The sequence below is a fragment of the Anopheles marshallii genome, chromosome 2 (genome assembly GCF_943734725.1).
Source record: "Anopheles marshallii chromosome 2, idAnoMarsDA_429_01, whole genome shotgun sequence".
Lineage (NCBI taxonomy): Eukaryota > Metazoa > Arthropoda > Insecta > Diptera > Culicidae > Anopheles > Anopheles marshallii.
Window position 1 is genome coordinate 33911978 of NC_071326.1, and position 18303 is coordinate 33930280.

Sequence of the window (18303 nt, forward strand, 5' to 3'; positions counted from 1 at the left end):
CAACAAAAGCATACTTTCAGCCACAAACAGTGGTAGTTTCCCGCATGCAAACCGGCACAAAAAAATAATCCGGCCACCGGGTTGCGCTTCAGCACATCAGTGTTGACCTCATTTCTAGCGTACATTATGAGTGCAGAAATGTCCCCCGTTTACAACCACCTACGCCAGACCCCCTTGCCCTCCCTGTCATGGCCACTAAGGATGTACCACTGGAATACGACTGAAAGGAGGCTCTTTATGTCCGCCTCACTACTGTCACTAGACGCTAGAGGCAAAACAAATATTAAGCATACGGAGACAGGAAGATTGGGAACAGTGTGCTCATGGTTTTGTCTCCCTTGCCTCACGCTTGTGTGTGTCTGTGTGCATCATTTATCATCTTATCAGTCGTGCATTTGTCGTTGTACCCAACCCGGTATTGAATGGATGGCCCAGGATTAGAAGTCATCGTACCGAAGTTTTGGTGAAATCGATTGGCAAAAAGAAAGGAAAAACAACATGTTCAATATTCTTTGTATGTATCTTTTTTGAATGTATCTTTTTTTTTGGCTGTGCTTTGCTATCGATGTAGCGTCCTGCATATTAAAATATTGATCATACCATCGTTTGCGCTTCGGTTGTTTTAAATGATCAATTATTCGTTGCTTCGTTTGCAAAAACGATACTGCGAAGGTATGGGGGTATGCGCGAAGTTAGTAAAGTTCATTTACTATTCAACGCTTTTATTCACTGCACTGGTTCATTAAATCAATATTCAAGGATTGCGTGAGAAATTGCACCATCAGTTGGGCATAATTTTGTGGCACTGGTTTTTCGTTTGCCGGATAAGTAATGTAGGTTTTTCGATTCGGATGGAAACTGTATCAGCTGTTCCAAAAAACAGCTTCAAGTCTGTCATTGGCTGTAGTGGCTATAGAAAAGCTCTTCTTCTTCATCGGCACAACAACCTCAACAGGTCTAGGTCTGCCATTTCTGCTTGCTTTCTAGGACTTTCTTTACTCGTAGCGGGATAGTCAGACTTGCGTACGATTGTTTGATCCGTATGGGGTTTTGGATCGGCCCTGTAGTGTGAAGACTGGCGCCGCTACCAATACACCACCGAGGCGCTGCTGTATAGTATCACTATATAGTTAATATTCTACAGAGGCTTACCTGGGTCGGTTCTGGTTTATGATTGCTGTGATATTCATTGGCCTCTGAGTTTGACATAGTGACTAGTTTATATTTGAAAGTATCTAACAACTGAAACTAATTCTTCTTCTCAATAATATTTGATTTTATTAATAAGGTTGCCATCCTAAGCCATTCCAATGTTTTTCAAAAATGGCAAACATATTTAGAGGTGGCTTAGATAGGGGGCACTAGAACAAGGAATTTTACTGGCAATGTCAGATGTATTACCTTGAGCTCTTTTAGTATTTAATAATTTACAAAAATATTTTACCTAATTGGCATAAGATTTAGTTCTACTTAAAGGGCAGGTCTATTGTTAAAAAAATAGTAAATCCTACGACTTCGATTGTGGCTGACCGTTCTCAAGAGAATAAAACAATATTTCCTAAAAATATTTGTAAACATCATTTTACAGTTTTAATGTAGCAAACACATAGATTTGTTTGTAAATACCCGCTTCAAATATACCTTGCTTTCAAACCATAAATTGTAATAATAGTGAACTTGTTTAGCTTTATTTGCTTGAGTTCACTAATCAACCACAATGAACGGCTAAAACGGTGCCATTTGACGTCTTCATCTTCAGTGCCAAAGTAGGCAGTGAAGTGTTTTGCTTGCTCACGCAGAAAATGGCGCGTAAAAAACCATCAGCCAGAAAATCCACTGTAAGGGATCAACAGAGCACACCACTTTACGCACTCAATGCAACAAAGCTTCCCCTAAAATGGTGAAAAGCGTTTCTAGGTGTAAAGCTTTTAAAGAGCACAAAAACGAGCGTTTCTGCTTTTACTAACCGATACCATTACTACATCCTTCACGTTGATATTGTCATAAATGGAACACAGATTAGACGACTTGTAGCAGCGGCAAACGAATCCTCCCCCATGCACAACCGCTACACGAATTGTGCGGCCTATGGATGGTGAACATAAAGTCTGGGGAAGTGTTCTGGTTGCGATACAACCCGAGAAGGAACAGGATATTGACAACGTCCTCCTTACTGTGGTAAATGTGTTCGTCGGGTTTGTCATCCCCCATAACGGCCGTCCCATTCCCACCCATTTCCTTCGTTACGACGAGCAGATACGTACGTGAACGCCTTTCGACGAGGGAGAACCTGCCGGAACGGCCGATGTCGCGTCGTTTGCCTTCGGTTTTTCCATCCTCCAAAGTTCTGGACTGATTGCTCGAACGAGATTGCTCTATCTGTGTGTGTGCTGTGTCTGTCGAAGAGTTGAACTTCCCGTACGGAGTTTTTGTGCCGTGTGACGATGATTTTTTTTCTTTTATGTGACGTTTTACTCCCGAAACCCGGCTCCGGTTGATAAAATTACTTCATCCGGTTTGTTCTTCCTGGTTGGTGATACGCAAACGACACAAAACACGCGCGTTTCTTAACGCGAATGGTTTTGCTACTATTGCACTCCACCCTGTAAGCGAGCCAACGTTCACGTGCGCGTTAATATTCTTCACCTCACTGCACGCACTACGCACACACTAGCATTAACCTGCAGGCTGGCACGTTTCTAGTGGTAAAATAAAATTATTCAAACTACATACTTCAAACCACTGTCACTAAATTACGTTTCCCTTTCACATGAAAACTCGCATGATGAAGGTAAACAAATTTGCTTAAATCAATTACACTATGGAAATTTCACTGGTTCCACTAAAACCCACCCCTGGTAAGGGTAAAATTTCCTTTGTTATCGTGTTCACCAAAAACTATGCTCCCCCAAAAAACCACTACGCCAACTTCGCATGTAGCTGTCTCCTCACAGCACAACCATTGGTATGCAAGGCTAACTCAAAGGGGAAAAGAATTTCATCCAATCGTTGACCCATCCCACTGGCTTCCTATTGTTTGAAAGGAGAAAAGCAATGAACAATGGCCACGTAGATTTTTGCTGCTTCCCTAGACCAACTGCAGCTTGCAATCGGCTGCATAAAAATCCACATGCAGCGAGCGAAATGGGCACGGTGGAGACAATACTTTTCCACTTGAATTCCCTGCAGACGGAACCAGTTCGGCCCGGTGTTGGTGTAGGTAAACGCTGGTACACTAAATACTGACGACTTTTTTCGTTCTTCTTTTCCGACTCTAAACGCACTTAAAACGTGAGGGAACACAGGCGACACTGGACGCCCGAGGACACTGAATGGCGTCGTTATGTGGTGAGGGCGCGAATGCAATACCACCTGGTTGGTTCAAGCATCGAAGGTAAACTGAACTACGCCATCGCACCGTACACCATCGATAAGCGCCCTAAGCGTGGGAGCTCAGCTCAGCGTTTCGGCGATGAGTAAAGGGCTCGCGACGCATGTGGGAGGACCCTTTATCACTCGGGAACGGAACTCGACATGGGATGGTTGAGTGTGGATGGAAAATGGGTACCGTGGTGTTGATTTGTACGGTTTCCTAAGTACGTCATACATTTCCCGACCGTTTTCATGTGATTTATCACCCCGTCCAATTGGTGACTTTTCCTAGTCTCCAGTTTGGTTTAGTTGTGCTTCAGCCACACACATACATTGACAAATTTACCCCCTTGCGGAACAATAACATTGTTGCACGGAAAAGGGCGCGTTTGTTTTTGAGTGACCATCGAAGTATTATCCATTCGCGCGCTCGCTTTGTTTGTTGTGATTCTGTTTTTCCCGGCATCGAAGCCAGATAAGCGTGGGTGAAAATGAAACGAAAAGCATGAGAGGAAAAGTGAAGCCAGATAAGGGATATACAAACTCTCCCAACGATGAGTTCCAGGCAATTTCTTTGCAATGGAGCACTCACGCGAGATAAAACTGACTCGCATGGAAAGTCAGTGAGAGCTGGAGAGCGTACTCTCCACTCTTTCTCACGCTCTCTATTTCCTTCTGGTGAAAATGGGTTTCCTGAAGGAATAACCAGGAATAACAATGTTTCCTTGCGCGCGCTTTTCCTCCGTCGACAAACCCTTCTTCTACTTCTGCGCGATGAATCCCGCGAGAGTGAAACGGCATCGAATTGCGTCGTTCGTTAACCTTTTGCCACCGTACATGGAACCAAAGGACGTACCGGTACAAGAGGATGCTGCAAAAATGTGAAGCGGCCGCAGCGGGATAGGAGTTTGCTGTAAAAACCGAAAGGCAACTGTAACCTCGCCCGAAACGGTAGGATGCATCCCTGATGATGTCGGTTTCTGTGGTTTGGAAGGATTTTTTTTTCTCTTCCATTTCTCTCCGGCTTAGCTGCCGACAAGCCAACATTTGGCGGTTAAATGCGAATCCTCAAGGTGGTCAAATCATTATCAGAGCTACCCCGTAAGGATGGGTACCTTTTCTGGATGGGTGGCACATTTACGCTGGGTAACGTAATACGATAAGGACATGATGGAGATAAGTTGGCGCAGATCGGAGTGTGGAAAATACGGCATCATACCGAGTGATTGATGGTTGTGGATTCATACTGTGTGTGAGGGAGGATTTTTTTCTACTTATGGTAACGTTCTTGAAGGTAGAAAAAAAGTTTACCAAACACGCCTTAAAAAATGAATCAAATCTGAAGCGAACCCCGAATGCATAGCTTAAGCTAAACTAACAACAGGGACGCCAAAAAGGATTCGTCTAGCTGCATATTTTACTTCAATATCAAGTTGAAGATGTATTTGTATTAGGTCACCATTTTTCATCCATATGGCCTTGTTTCAAATAAGTGGCATGTAAAAAGAACCAGAACTCAATTCGAAGGAACTGTGATTGCTGTTACCGAGGTTGACCGAATCCCTTCCTCCCATGTAGTATGTGACTTTTAAGGTTCCATGTAATGTCTAACTAGACAAATACTTGTTAGACTCACTGTAAATATGGTGGAAATCAAGATTTATATATAGGAAAATATAGAATACAGAAAAGGTAGTATTCAAGTTGAATGTGCTTTATGTTACTACAGAGATTATAATGTTATTTCTAATGCGTAAGATGATCTAAATATGTGAGACATTCTAGTTAGCTTTGTTGCTGAATTAAAATTTATATTTAATAACCAAGAAGATGAAACAAACAAACAATAACTATTAAATCTTGTAAATGCTAACCGTATTACGGAACTTGAAGTGAAAAAGTGTAATGAATAAGATGAATTTATATGAATATCATCTGCTCTTCGTATCAGTCTCTCTCTCTGGTCTCTTTGTTGCTCTTTCTCTCGGTATACCACCACAAGACCAACCCCGATCGACCAGCTTCAGACAAGAGTTCAAAAGCGTGCATATCATTTAAAAGCTCGTTAATGAAAATTTACATCTAAATACATCCAGATCCGTATCCATCATGGTAAAGCTTTCCACCCAAGCATAACGTTCTGATGGGTTTATTATGACCCCCATTTCGCCTTTTCTGATGAAAATTTCTTACAGAGCAATAAAGCTGTCCTTTATGGAAACAAGAAGGGAAGCATAATCTTTTCATCAAAACTGCAATACACAAGCACAAATGTGTCCTGTTGCTATCAGAAAAACTTCACGTAAAAGTTATACACAAATTCCCTGCTGAACCGTCTTGGCGAATTATGCGCCTGTACTCTAATGCGAACTGCATAGCATTATATCCACCTACCCGCACGATCCGGGCCCCCTTGGAAAGGATCAGAGATATCAAATTATCAAATCCACCCCAAGGTGCATTCTCGCTTTCGCCCAATCTGGGCTACCCATTGGCATGGAGAAGTGAGCCCCGGAGCTGCCATATGCACTTTACGGTCTGCCAGCAAGCTACCTGACTTGCAGTTGCAACTAAGCCGACTTCTTGCACGGCCGAGCAGAGGGGATGGGTTTACACGAGCATACCCCCGGCTAATGTTGGCCTTCCTCATGCCGTATGCTACACCGCAAAGGTGAATGTGTCCAATCATACAACTTCTTCTTCGGTCACCCATGGGGGGGGAATAAGTGTGAGCCAAAGAACTAGTAAGTAGCATGTTTCCTTCTCTTTAAACGCATTTCTTGTCTCTCGTTCTCACTCGCACTATTCCCTTCCGTCCCTGTTGCTCCTGTTGGACTTATTTCTAATCTCATGAATTATGAACGCGGCTCCTAAGGTGACACCCGAACGCGTCGCCGCCACACTTGAGCATCCACACAGGCGCATTCCTGACCCGAAGCGGTAAATGGAACGGATGGCAATGTCAACCATGTCTTCCACCTTGGAATGCTTCAAACACCGTTAACAATTCATGCAATCCTGCACCGGATACAGGGCACGGTGCAAACAGGTTGGAGGACACTCTCCGAGCAGAAGGTTCACTAACGGAGTCATGACATGACCGTCAGGTGGGTTGGATAACAAGGCACCGTTCCCAGAACTCCGTGTGAGACACCCGCGTAGCGCCATCTTACACGCTTCACCATTCAGTGACGTCAGTGGACGATGCGAGGGAGAGAACGATGGCGACTCCTCGAAAGGACCGCTGGGAAAAAGCTTTACAGCTTCACACAGTACAACGGTACGGTGTAGCTTGTTGGCTGTATGATACTGATGATCTCCATCCTTAAGACCGTTGGTTTGATCCAAAGGAACTCCCACGCCTTGTGTGCGATTCCCTTTCTTAAAGTGTAGAGATGTGAAACCAAGTGCACCACTTTCACCGGTGTGTGCGGCTTGTTTTGAGGCAATTTGCGTTCCGCTTCAACACCACTTTGCCGGTACGAAGAAAAGCTTTTTTCGTTATCAGCCGGCACTATGTGAAGAGGAATACTCTTGACGGTCGTTGTATCGCCGGTTGATTGTACGGGTATGAATGGGCAACGTAATAATGGAGCAGCATTAAGATGCATTGCAACTTGCGTTCAGTGATTGGTTACTATCAAACATATGTGTAAGTAAAACTATCTGTGCAATTGCAATCTATTCAATTATATAAATTTTTATATTTGATTTAAATTAATCTGAGAATGCTAATAAGTATTTGACTTTGTAACTAATTGCTGTTTTTAGATATTTTTTAGCAACATTGTAATTTCTTTTTTTTTTTGGCTTTATGATATGTATTTCGTTAATAATTGTATGATATGTACGAAAACATCGTTAAAGAGCAAATTATCTATCCACACTTTCCTCATCGCTCATGTCGCTCATTATATTTATATTCTTAACGTTTTAATTTTACAATCAATACCCAAAACTGATGAATGTCTTGTGTGCTTTTTACTCACTGTAACCCGAATAGAGCTGACAAATGCGATGTAAAGCTGTCATAGTGAAATAAAAAAAAACCGATCATTCCTTTCACACAAAAATAGGTCTCATCAACAGGAAGCTATTTCGAGGGAAAACAGTGGGTAATGTGAAAAATGCTGTCGCATGTTGCTTAATGTTTTGAACTACAGCAAAGCATTATCGAAGGAATTGAGGTTACGTTTATAAATCTCCATTTTTTTCAAATCTCCATTTCTAAGTCTCCATTTTATTTTATTAAACTAGACTATTTCATGGTTAACTCATACTAATGAGGCAATAATACATGCAATAATACAATCATTTATAAGTTAGTAAATACAACAAAATTCGATTTGACAACAAAGAAAGATTTGGTTCGATTCCGTATAAAGAATCGTTTTTCAGCTTGCTCTTTTATTACTCCTTTTACTAAGAAGCAATGAAACTTAATCAGTCTTCGTCTTTCACCTAGTGTGTATCTACTGTTTTGACCATCCTTTTGAAATTATGTTACAACAGGTGTCATCCGTTCAAGAGTTCGACTTATATGACATATACAAATATATTTTAATATTTGTGTTTGCCTTATCTCGTCAGTAATATTTCTATCACCCAACTTGCTATAATCCATTTTATTGTTGCCTTGCCTAATGTTAGGTGCAAACAACCTTTATCGTTTCCAATTGACGAATACGATTTTCCTACAGTTCAGAGTGAGTGATTTATAACAATAAATTAACTGTCTAGCTCACTAGGTTTTTAGAGTAATAATTCGTTACATTACTCCAAAGTTGAAAGAATTAGAGAGTTAAAGACACTCTATAACTCACTGAGAGTAATTACATCATTGTGATTAAGCCTGAAATAAGTTGTGAAAAAATCATCGTAGATATTCAAATAAACTCAGTCGCTAGTGGAATTAAATTTTCTCATTCCAGCGTGAGGTTAAGCCATGCCTTACCCTAATATAATGTTTATGCTGGTCTATACATATAATTTCAATACTTTAAAATCCTTTTTAATAAAAAAAAAACAATATCTCGTGTCCCCGCCCAATACAAAAAATACATATAAAAATACAGCAAACCACTTGTACAACCATCGGCCTTCCGTTTGATACGTTCCACCCATTGATCAGTAGCAAAAACAAACCTTTCCCTTCCGTCCTACCCATTTTTCTGCTCCTCTCGCTCCTTATTTCACCCTTTGTTACCGTTACGCATCCCCACCCAACACGCAGCGGAACCAATTCATCGTGGCATTCGCTAAAAATAATTAACCCACCAAAGTGTGCGAAAGAGTGCACGAACGATCAGCACCAACAACATCATCATCAACACCATCATTGCCGCTTGGACCTGCGGCTCGTCAACAGTGCCGTTTAAAGCTGACCGAACGATATCGCGCAGTTTTCGCATCCGTAAGCGAATTCTTCATCCACAGCATGATCGAGTGCGCGGCACCGTATGAAGCGATTGGATTGGGAAAGGTTGTAATAATCTTCTTGTTTATGTTTTCATATCGCCACTGCCGGGGTTTGGGGCGTTTAGGGCGGAGGTGGAAAGTGTGTGGTGCGCGCCTTCATCGGACGGAGCAGTGGCAGCAGTGGCAGGCGAAGATCGAAAAAATAAACGATCTCACAAACAAACACCCCGTCTCTCAAGCCGCCGCTAGCCGCGTTTTACAAACCCGCCTTTCAATTGATTGTGCGACGGTGTGTTTGTCGCAGTTCTAGTGCGACCCATCAGACGTAAGGAAAGGGTTGTTAGATGAATTTAGGTTAGATGCGGTCATCAGACGTAAGGGCTCGTTCGCATCCAGAGCAATTGCTCACATTTGCCATTTCAATTAACGGACATGCTCCGCGTCCTGTGTTTTCTTTCCAATGAAACAAACATAACACACGACAAACGACGATAAAAAGTATCCGCATGGTTGCATCCGTTGGAGAACCGAAGATGATGATCGTTACCATTCTCGCGACTATTTAATTTGCAGGTGCATAACAATAACTACGGCGGTACGATAAATATAGCGAAGGCTTGACAAGTGATCGTAAATTGTGCTCCACCAAGGCAGGGATCGTTCTCTTGTTGATAAATGCATTTAACAGTGTATGCGCAACCTCCCCACAGGGTGAGGTTTGAATTTATTTATCAACGATGCACCAATTGGCTGACCGCTAGCTCCCGAATGAATGTACGCCCGTAGATAATTGCCGTTTGTCTAATCGATCGAATGTGTGTGTGTGTTTTTTTTTGTTTGTTTGTTTGTCTAAAGTCGATTGAGCCCGCACAACTTTGTACTTCTGACGCTAGCAATGCAGTTCCGATGGTTGCGTCACGGGAAGAGATAATAAAAACAGGAGTCCTAAATACACTTGCAACTACCGTACGGACTTCTTGCTCTATTGCGACATTTGTCGGTGCGTTATCAATTGCCGACACGCATTATCTTTATTATCTTTAGCTATAAATAAAGAGAGGGGGGGAATCTCCACTATCTTTACGTGTACTATTGCTACCGTATCGTAACTCATTAAAGACACGTGTTTCAACACAAAAAAGATTAAAGCAGTACCGTTTATCGTGCATCGTATCTATGTTTTGCAGTGGTTTATTTTCCAATTATTTGCAATAACCAATATCCAATTATGTTACGTTACTGTACATGTTAGCTTGTGATGAGCAATATTACCCTAAAAACATTAGTCCATTCTCCTAACTTGTGGAAAGATTCCTCCAACATGAATCTGTTAACACGAACATCGAAATTGCATACTTTGTGGCGTTTCAAACCATACGAAAATAAGGCAAAATTATATAGACAACAGTGGAACAACATTTATCTTTGATAAGATTTATTTAAACAACGAGAAAATTGAACTAATTAGTGGATCCTTACGTTCATTTAAATAAATTATGATAAGAAAATGGTTCTACGCAGTTCCACATTCACAACCAGCAATTAAAACAGCACAAAATGAGGTACTAATCATTGCAATTATCTTAATCTTGGGGTCAAAAAATTCGAACAACTGCAAAGAATACTTTTTGAAATGCACAATTTTAATTTTCTACTACCATTTACAGGCGCATGACACGCGAGCGGATACGCATAAACCCCCAAAACTCATTCTTTTACGTGTGCGCTATTATTCACTCACTTTCGCCAACACCTGTTCTGTCGCACGCTTGTGCAAGGACAACATAAACGACCTCGCTTGAACATCTCCTCGCACCGGCTGACAATGATAAATACCCGGCGGGTATGGTTGGGTCGGGTGACGCGCCTTCGCGCATTCTCAGCAAAAACACAATTACGCATTTGATCTACACCGCAACGGGTGGGTGAGTTTCGTAGGTCACCCATTTTCGTGCAGGTGTCTAAATTTCACTCACCATCACACCATGTGAGACGGGATAAATAAACATGAAACAATGTTCCAGCCCAGCCAGAGCTTTAGCGCGCCAACGGCGATGGAACACGCTCGTCGTTTGGTACCGAAGATACCGAAGGCAAACTGAAAAAATTACCAAGCAATCAGTCATGAGTATACGGAAGAAATAATCCTTCAGCTCTTGAAGGTAAAGCTTCAAAGCTGGCCCAGCTCGAGAGAAGCGAAATGACAGGCATTTTTCCTCGGTAATTACATTTCCTTGCAGTGTGATGAGACGATATGTGACCAACGGTAAAGATTTAACCATCAGCTAAGTCTCGTGGTAACTAATTCAGCATGCTGTTCGTGGGAAATGCTTCAAGGACTCTAAAGCTTTCAGTTTTGCAATGCCTGAAGCAGATAAACACATTTTACCTTTAAAATTTCCCACAATCGGTGCTTCCTTCGTGGAAACTTTTAATCCATGTTCGCCAAAAATTTAATTTCCGGGGGCAGAAAAGGTATTTTCTAGAGGAAGGAAAAAAACACTTTTATGATACTTCTCCTTCTTGTCTTAAGGCACTTTAAATGGTTTCCTGGCTTCCTGGTCCCTGAAGTACCGGGTTATGTGGTACACTTGGCAAAAGGATGTAACAAATTTGCATCCAATCTTTCCGCATCCCAAAGAAGGAACTCTTTGCTTTTGAATACTTTAATGATTTTTTTTTTAATGAATAAATAATAACATTGGAGCAGTATGCAGAAGCTGCCGACTACCGAAGGACTGAGATCTTGGCTTACAAGAAGATTTCCCGAAGCCTCTCAAGGTTTGTAAATGCGTTTCTTATAATCAAGGTTTTAAGGATGCACGCATCGCCTTTTGAAACTGTTGCTGGTGTAATTTGTAAACTTTAAAGTCCGGTGTATGGAGAATGGTTTGCGTCAATAGATTAAATATATTAAACGAATACCAAAGCGTGTAAGATTACGCTGAGACCATATCTGATGGCCAAAGCATATATTCATCCTGGTTTTCTTTGGATTATTTTCCCATCACATTTTACGCTGATATACTAACGAAACTGTTTTCTCATTTTCCGTTAAATATGTAAAGTATTACAACCGAATCTTTTCGATATAATCCTGGGAATTACTTTGCTGCTTGTAATCTTTGAAGAAAATGGGATAAATCTTTAAAAAATAAAAAAGGATCGACTGGCAGTTTTTGGAATGAAGTGAAACATTGTTAATTATACCAGTATTAACATAAAAATTCACATTATTTAAGTTTCACACGAAAAGCAATCTACTTCAAAACTATCGTTATGAAGGAATGGGTATATGCCCACAGCCAAAAAAAATAGTCCGTGAAAAAAACTAAGGCTTTATATACTGTATCATAAACTTGGTATCTTATCGCTCCATCGATATTGTGAAACCAGTACGATAAATGTTTTTCCATTACAAGCCAAGCATTTATTAAGTCAAATAGCGCTCTATCAAAATTCATAATAAAATGAAATTGATGGTATAATGAAGATATTAAACCTGATATAAAACATTGTATTAGATATATGACTGCATTCAGTAAATAAATACACATTTACTTAAAGCTTTCAGGTAATTTTTTCCGGTAAACCTCACGTCACACGGACAGACCAACCCTGCCTTGAATAATTAACACTCAATAATGGGAATATGAAGGGTTGTAAACTTTGTAAATCACCCCTTAAACAACTTACTTCCCCTGGAACAGATTCAATCAGTTCGTCGCTACTTGATATCGCTGCGTTAAACTCCAACCTTATCTGTTCAGCAAAATGTACCATAAATCCTAACAAGCTTGATCGGCACTCGCTAAGCTATCGTGACGAGCTATTCAGTCGCCAGCATTAAAGCTTTCGCGACCAAAAAAAACCCAATTCACAAAGTAGCTGCCTTCGTCGCGACGGTCTCTACGCAACGGGGGGGGAAGGCAACACTGGTAAGCGTCCGAGAAGCTCAATCCAATTAGCATAATGATAAACCATGATTTGGGACGTCTTTACGAGGTGATTTCACGCCAGATCCTACACCGAAATACGTTGCGTTGGATGAGTGTTTAAAGCTCGCAAAAAGTACCAACTTTCACAGGTTGCAAACAAAAAAAAAAACCAGCGGCGTTCTGCTTCTGGGAACACTGCAGAAACATTATTCACGCAATTTCATACAGGTGTTTATGAAAAACAGAACCAACCTTTCAAGCATTAAATCCAGTGCTACTTAGCGCGGACCATCAATCAACCGAACTATCGAACGAGTCCAGCATTTGCTGTGCTTCGCCGACGGTGTACCCCGATCATCCCATTTGCCTGGAATTTTCCAGCACTAAATCACATTTAGGAGAAAATGGAGGAAAACGGAACAGAATAAATCGCCGTTCTCGGGTGCTTTGCCGACCGGGTAAGCAACTGTTTGAAAGGTTGTCTCGTAAATAAAATGCTTTTACACGTAGGATATGCAGCAACGTTCCTGCCACAATCGGATCGCTCCCGCCACTGGGCTGGGCTGGTATGCGCTAGTTTATGGTTCGATTTGTTAAATTTCGTTTCGCGTTGCTAGTAGCAGAGGTGGTTGGAGAGTGGTGTGCGGGATTTCTTGTGTTAAATGTACTGAAATGGAGCTCGTTCATTGCCCGTGAAAGTTATTACTGACACAGACATTAGACTGTTAGACTGTGGAAAAGTAAACCCGCTTTCTTACCGTTCAAACCGGCTACACCTTTGCACGCTCGGTAAACATGAGCTGCGCCATAGTGTTACAAATAAAGATGGAAACCATCGCTAAAGTCGGTCGGTACTTACCTTCTCCATTAAACTTTCCGCACGTCGTGCGAACGAAGCGCGCCGATCCTGTGCACTGCTCATGTTGTCAGCGTTATTCTCTATTACACGCAAGCCAGCCAAAAACCGATGAGTTACACCACAGAAATGGACACTTGGAACACACTTTGCTTTTTTTATGTTTCTCAATCTCTTTTTTACCTCACTTTAAATCACTGTAAGCCTGTAGGTAAGAAACACCGATTAAAGCACACTCAGCTGGGATGTAAAATATCCTGTCAATTCGGTTGACGTAGGTACACGTTTTGGTAGGACACACTAGCAAAAAAAAAACCCCCCACGACGGAACAAATAACCAAACAAAAACCTGTTTTTTTTTTTTCTATCCAACACTATCCACCCTTTCACATCAATCTTGTGCCTTTGATGGCGCTGCCAGGCACAATGGTGGAACATAATTAATCAATCAATATTACATCACCGGAGCATGTTAGGGGACGTTTTTCGGGTACGCTATTACCCTGTCCTTGTCGCAGCCGATGACTAACGAAAGAAGGTAAACGCCTATACGGGTGTATTAAAAGCGCCCAAAGTGGTGGAAAATTGAGCAGAACTAATTTTATTTACACCGTTACAAAGTATACTTTTAAACATGTATTGCCGAATACAAAGAATTAGCCATTTTCATGAATGGCACAGTTTTTCAATAACCTGACAGAGCTAAAATTGTTACTAAAAACATAAATCAGGCTTCGAATGCGTTATTTAGCCCAATCTTTATTTAATATTGAAATTGTTGTTTGGTGCCAAATTACAGTGTTGTTATAGTGGAAAAATTGTCAAAATTCAAATTGAGCCAACAAAAACTTTTGGTACAACAATTTCCTTGTAGTTTAATGCCCGCTTGAATCAATTCACTTGCAATGGCTGGGTTTTTTCGCTTTTTTATTGATGCACTGAGTGGACTTCAAAATAGAAGCTCTTATCAGCTCGATTACGATTACGCGTACACGATTGCACGGTCCTGCATTAATCATGCTCCAACACCCGTCTTAACAATTCCGCGTGCAAGGGCAGCTCCAGAACGAAACCAACGCAAAGTGTCAACAATCACCAACAATTACCACCATCGTACATGGTTGCGAACGGTACACGTGAACGAATTGTACTAAAAGTCAATCCACCACCATATGTACATTTGACGAGCGAAAGAAACCGGCTGCTTATCACCGCATGGCTAGCAGTTATGTTATGTCGTGTAAGTGTGTGTATGCGTTACGCGTGTTGGTTTTTTTTTTTGCCACATCAAACCCCACCCCGTCATGATAAGAATGTCGAATGTTTGGACATTAAGATGGCAGCTACAGCCCATACACCGCCGCCGGACAGCTGTTTGGCGGGTTACAGCCACCGTTCGACAACGCCAATGATAAGTCGCAACAATCGACGAACTCCTGGGAACGCTAATAGGGCACCCTCGGTCCCAGTGACAGGCGACGTATGCGTCAGTCAAGATAAAATTACCCTGGTGGTAAGCTTCATCACACCCCGAAACAGGTTTGGGTACGAAATTATTGGGTGGAAAATCGTTAAACTGCCTGTCTTAAGTGCGCACCGTGCGGTGCCGGTATTGTGAGAGCTTCTGTTGTTCCAGCAACACGTTGTTTAGCAATTGAGCCCTTGTTGTCCCGATCCTGACTCCTTTCGTCCTAATGGCTCATCATCCGTTCGGCCAGCAAAGTGATTTATAGATCGCGGCTTAGGCCGAAAATCATGTCCAAATGAAACCTACATACTTTGCGCGCCCAGCAAAGCTTTTCCGAATGGTCTCATAAAATTCGTATAACCGATCGTTATCGGAAGCGTAACAAAGCAACAACTCTAGCGACGTCGAAGACGACGATAGAAAAGCTCCACACCTCCACGAAGCGTGTCCAACTGTCGTAAAGTGGTCAGTAGCAATTATATTCCCATCGCTGATACCGGCTTCCATGGCATGTTGTACAAATGCGTACCGGAATGCGTCGAGGTGCCGGGCGAGTTGTACCGCTGTGCGAATGCAATATAAAACCCAGCACCCGGTACGAAGACCTCAGCCACTACGTTTGGGGGAGGGTGGCCGTACGAAGCACATAACGCACCGCCACACGAACACGAGGACGATAAGTTTTAATTAAATCGAGCGCTCCGCCAGTGCACTGGACGGGCGAAGGCGATGTGAGTGTTGATAGTGTCGAGCACCGTAAGAAGACATCCCAAACCCCGTATGACGATGGGTTTGGGACGCTGGGCACACACTGGGCCCCAATGTTCCATCGTCCCGTACCGGTGTTGCATGTATCGCTTTCGTTAAATTACACCAAACGACCCGTTTGCCATCGTTTGCCGTCGGCATAACCGGGAGGGAGCCAGTTTTGGATCTTGGTGAGCTAGTTACGATCGTAACCCTGCCATCGAAGCGCTCACGGCTCACAGTCGGGCCTGGGACAGCCGGAGTATAACCAAGCCACTGGTGAATGCTGCTGCATCCGAAAACAAGTAAATTAACTTTAATTACTATTTATTGCTCGCCGTTTGTTTATCGGGGCTTGATAATTCTAGCCCCTAAGGGGTAGCACACGCACCGGACAACGATGGAAGCAACCAGCAAAGAGCGCATAATATAAGTTCTCATTTATGGACGACCAGTTGAACCGGGGGCCCTGGCGTTCGGTAGAAGTTGGACGGTTCTGTGTCACCGACAACCGATCATTGGCGGTCATCTTGAGACGACGTGCGTGTCGGGAGGCGAGTGCTCACCGGGAATGTCTAGCGCCACCTGCTCCGTGCAATATGTCTGATATATCGAACGATAAGCCATCCAATTCTTGCCCCAGGCACGTACACCGGAATGTGGCTACACTATCGAAAAACATTATCGTGTACGTCCAAAAGGGGGCAAAAACAAACGACGGCTACAACGTCAACAATAAGGGCAACCTTCCCCCTCGCCGGATGGGAACAGAGGGGTGGATTGGGAGCCGGTGCAATGTAAACAAACAGAAGCGTTACGAACGCGGCACGCTGCCGAACCGTTGCGGTTCCGATTTCAAACAGCTCCGGGGCGTGTTCATTTGACTTTATGATTTTCCATCAATTTGTTCGACCAGTATCGACGATCGTGAACTAGCTGCAGACAACCAAAGAAGTTCGGGGTGTTCTACATTGGAAGGGGAGGTAATTCTTCCTCCAAACAACACACAATTACGATGAATGATAATTTTTGTTGCGACAAGTGATGTCGTGGATAAGGGAACAACACCAAACGGAACAACTTCTGCTGCGCTTTTGTTTATCAATTTTTTCATCAGAGATCTCTTTCTCTCCCACACTCACAACACGATTATAAATGCAAGCATAAGCGGTTTAAAAACAACATCTTGCACTAAAACTTCCAGACCATTGTGTACTGTAAACTCGCAGTATTTGTTAATAAAGAACGAAGATAGTCGTCCCCCGTTCGTTTAGCCGATGTTTGTACAGGCTGCGCAATTTCGGAGTCACTTGCTTAGACAACATGCGGTATCTTTTCACATTTACGCAATAAAGTTCTCTCTAGCAAGGTTAAAGTCACACTACGGCGTACGTTTAGCGTTTGAGATTTGAATTGGGTCTTTAGAAGGGATCTTCTATCTAATAATCTTCTGATTACTTGCTAATCTTTAAGGTCATGCATGAGTTGTTGTGCTGTGTTAGCGTTCATATTTTAGTGCCATCATGTTAACACATTTATTTCCAAAATAGTTTCGCACAAACACGCATCGGTTTTATCATTTTGAAGTCGCTTAACCGCATCAAAATAGCGTCAACCGACCATCTTATTGGCGACCATGTTTCCAAGCTGCCGGCCACCTTGATCACGAAGACGTGCCTAGAATATTATCAGTTCTTTTGTTCCCCTGCGCTGTATCGACACGTGCAGATGATTCTAGCGAGCGGCAGTCACCCACTTAAGGCGAAGAGAACATAGAAACAATTCATTGCCACAGCCCACCCGCCTTTCATTGACGGATGCGTTTAACCGATGCGATTTAATTTGTTACTGAAATTGATCGATTCCGGTGATGGTGGCCGATCATCCTCACCGTTTGACAAAAGGGGTGTGAAACGAATGCTCACACCCACCCCCGAATGTGCTCCGGTGTGGAATTGTTTTCAATGGTCCACCCTTTACCCCTTTCCGATCATTTTCCCATTCCTCGGCCCTTCCCCACCATCGATCGTGTTCGAGCTGCTCGCTTTCAATGCTCATTAATCGGATCAGTGAGCAGATGAATGGGTGGGTGTGGATGTGATTGAGGTGTGAGTATAGTGACGGAGATTTAAAAACAATCACAATTACCAACCGCGTTTTTGTTGTAACAACCCTCACCGATCTGACTGTCGCACGGCCCGGTGGAGGAGATGCGTTTGAAACAACCGTACCGTATGTTAAAATTAACCATTGAATCTCGATCTATTTTTCTTCTGTTTTCCTACCCTGCTACACCTTACGGGGGGGGGGGGGGGGGGCGCAACCACACACACTCACATACCGGGTGGCGAATTATCCTGAGGACAAGTTGCATAGGCGCAAAGGTGAAGTTCAAAGTCAACAACAAGCAAAAAAACGGCCGCGATCGGTTGTGTGATGATGATTAACGATCGGACAGGCTCGAAATACATTCCTAATCGATGATAGATTTTATGCAACAATTA